Raw genomic sequence first — 3,661 nt, forward strand, 5'->3', positions numbered from 1 at the left:
TTTAAGGCTTAAAAATGATTAAATACATCATTTAAAAATGATTAAATACATCATTTCTATCGTTAAACTTAGGGCCTACCACTCGTTACTTTGTGTTTGATCCAAACGGAGCTCCCCTACACTCTACCTATCAAAATTGATCTCGACCCAATGTGGCGTACTATCAATCTTACCATTATCTATCATCGAGGATCAACTTAAATCGGGCCCATAACCCGTAACCACTCCGAATCGGGTCCACGACCCATATCCACACCAAAATGGGTCCACGACCCATACCCATTTCTAAATGGGTCTACGACCCAAATCCATTTTATCCATTTCTAAATGGGTTCATGACCCAAATCCGCTTAAAAATGGATTGTTTACCCATATCTATTTCAAGTAGGTCCACGACCCACATCCGTTTCAAGCTCCATTCTCAAATAGGTCCACGACCCACATCCGTTTCAAGTTCCATTCTCAAATAGGTCCACGACCCATATTTGTTTCCAAATGAGTCTACGACCTACACCCACTTCCAATTGGGTCTACGACCCATACCCACTTCCAATTGGGTCTACGACCCATATCCACTTTTAAATGGGTCCACGACCCACATCTGCTTCAAGATTCATTCTCAAATAGGTCCACGACCCATATCCGTTTCGAAATGGGTCTACGACCCATACCCACTTCCAACTGGGTTTACGACCCATATCCACTTTCAAATGGGTCAACGACCCACATCCGCTTTAAGATCCATTCCCAAATGGGTCCACGACCCACATCTATTTCCAAATGGGTCTACGATCCATACCCACTTCCAATTGGGTCTACGGCCCATATCCACTTTCAAATGGGTCCACAACCCATATCCATTTCAAGATCCATTCCCAAATAGGTCCGCGACCCATATCCATTTTGAAAATGGGTCTACGACTCATGTCTACACCAAAATGAGTCCATGACCCATATCCATTTCAAACGGGATCCACTACACATATCCACTTCCAAATGGGTTCACAACCTATACCATTTCGAGTCGAGTCCACAACCTGTACCCAACCCAAACCGGATCTATCCTTCAATCTCAACCATGTCCATAACCTATATGTGAACCATCAAGATCAACAATTGGTCGATCAATTCAAATAAATCCAATCATTTTCCAACAAACTAGATTTGAAAAAAAAATATAATAAAAAAAAAAATTTTAAGCACCAATTGCAATTATTGATCAAAGTCGGTGCCTAAGAACGATCTTACCCTATTGATATGAGGGGGATAGACTATGTCTATTTAAGGAAATAAGGTGATTTAAGAGTGCCATTGTGCACTATCTTTTCCTTGGGGATTTGACTGGTCGATCTTGATTTCAGATAATTGAATTGAGAGGCTAACAAAATGATTTTTTTGACTCAATCTTTCTACAGTAATCCGTTTTTACAAAATATATTTCCTGGCTCCGCGCTAATAAACCTCCAGCTCCGTGCTGACAAACCTCCGGCTCCGTGCTGATGAACCTTCGGCTCCGTGCCGATAAACATCCGGTTCCGTGCTGATGAACTTTCAGCTGCATGCCCACAAACCCCCGGCTCCGTGCTAAGAAACCTTCGGCTCCATGCTGATGAACCTTCGACTCCATGCCGATAAACATCCAGCTCCGGGTTGACAAACCTCCGGCTCCATGCTGATGAACCTCCAGTTCCGTGCTGACAAACCTCCGACTCCGTGCTGATGAAACTTCAACTCCGTGCTGATAAACCTCCAGTTCTGTGCTGACAAACTCCCAGCTCCGTGCTAATGAACCTTCGGCTCCGTGCTGATAAACCTTGGACTTCATGCCGATAAACCTCCGGCTTCGTACTGATGAACCTTCGGCTCCTCGTCGATAAACCTCCAGCTCCGTGCTGATGAACCTTCCGCTCCGTCCTGATAAATCTCAAGTTCCGTACTGAAAAATCTTGGGCTCCGTGCTGACAAACCCCAACTTCATGCTAATCAATATCTGGCTCCATGCCGACGAACCCCAGTTCCGTGCTGACAAAAAAAATCCAACCTCAACCAAATCCAGGATTGTCTTAATAGAACTTTACCAATTAATACAATCTGGCCTAATAAATCATCATGTATCTTCATTATGTAAATGATATATTAATGCCTAACTTCTTATCCACAGGTGGCCAAACGACCTAGAAAGAAGTATTTACCACCTGACAATCCTCCATATTTTCTACGCTCACAACCAACCATGAGCAATTCAGAGCAACCTCAGCAGACAATGACAGAAGTAATAACAGATCTCACTTCAAAGCTAGATATAGTGGTGAAGGCATTGGAAAAATACGACAAGATTCTAGATCTGCTAATGGCAAATCCAAGCATCATTCAAGCTGTACAACATCAAACATCCGGCTCAAATCAGGCCATGCCAGAACAACTACAACAACTGCCACCATTGCAGAATACCTTACCGCCCATGGCCCCCGCCAATCAGGGGCCCCCAATTCACATCCATTGTAATTCACAACGACCTGAGGTCATTTAAGAGGAAGAATGTGAATTCAGGACGACTGAAGTAAGGAGTACCACAGAAGAAAAACTTGCCAACAAGCTCGAGGCAGTCGAGGAGAAGATTAGAAAGATGAAAGGTAAGGACTCGGTTAGTGAAATGAAGTTCAGAGACCTCTGCCTATAATCCAATGCACCATTATCACCAAAGTTCAAGTGTCCTGATTTTGAAAAGTATAACGGCATCGGATGCCCTATGTCACACTTGAAGCTTTACTGTGGATCCATATGCCAATTTGGGGATGACGATAGGTTGTTGTTTCAACTCTTTCAAAGGAGTTTAATAGGGGCAGCCCTCTCATGGTTCTCTCAATTAGACCACTCTCGAATTAAGAGATGGCAAGATCTAGCTACAATTTTTTTGGAGGAGTACAAATTCAATACAGATATGGGATTGGACAGGAATGATATGGCAAAAATGACCCGAAAACCAAAAGAAAACGTGAAGGAATATGCCCAAAGGTGGTGGGAATCGGCTTCCAAGGTGAAGCCACCAATGACTGAACAAGAGATGAACACCATATTCACAACTTTGGGCCATTCATTCTATACGCATCTAGTAGGTCATACAACTGCAAGCTTCTCGTCATTAGTCCAAGTAACGGATCGAGTTGAGGATGATATTCGGTCAGGTCTGATCTACGACTTGTCTAGTCTAGGGGCGCCAGCAGGGGGGTCCAGTCAACAAAAATTGGTGGTCTTGAACAAGAGGAAAGAAGAAGCACAAGTTAACAATGTACAACCTGTTCGACCTTTCTTTATCTCAACACCAAACCAGAGGCCGCCAGCACCTTAAGTCCCCTTCAAGGTTAACCCACCCCAAGCTGCACCTATTCCACAAGCATTTCAGTTCGGATAAAATCCAGTGTTTGGGCAAAACCCACAATTTGCACAGAATCATCAAATCGAGCAGCGCAGACCCAACAGGGTCCCTCGAGTCTTCACCCGCTTGCCTATGACCCTGTCAAGACTACTCCCGGCATTACTCAAGGGAGAATATCTCACTAAAAGACAGCCAAACCCAAAGGCGATAAAGGGATCAGGGTATAATCCCAATCAATTCTGTGAGTTCCATTTGGGTGCACCGGGGCATGCCATCGACTAATGT

Source organism: Akebia trifoliata, chromosome 4 (assembly GCF_017979445.1).
Source record: "Akebia trifoliata isolate Shusen 1 chromosome 4, ASM1797944v1, whole genome shotgun sequence".
Taxonomy (NCBI): domain Eukaryota; kingdom Viridiplantae; phylum Streptophyta; class Magnoliopsida; order Ranunculales; family Lardizabalaceae; genus Akebia; species Akebia trifoliata.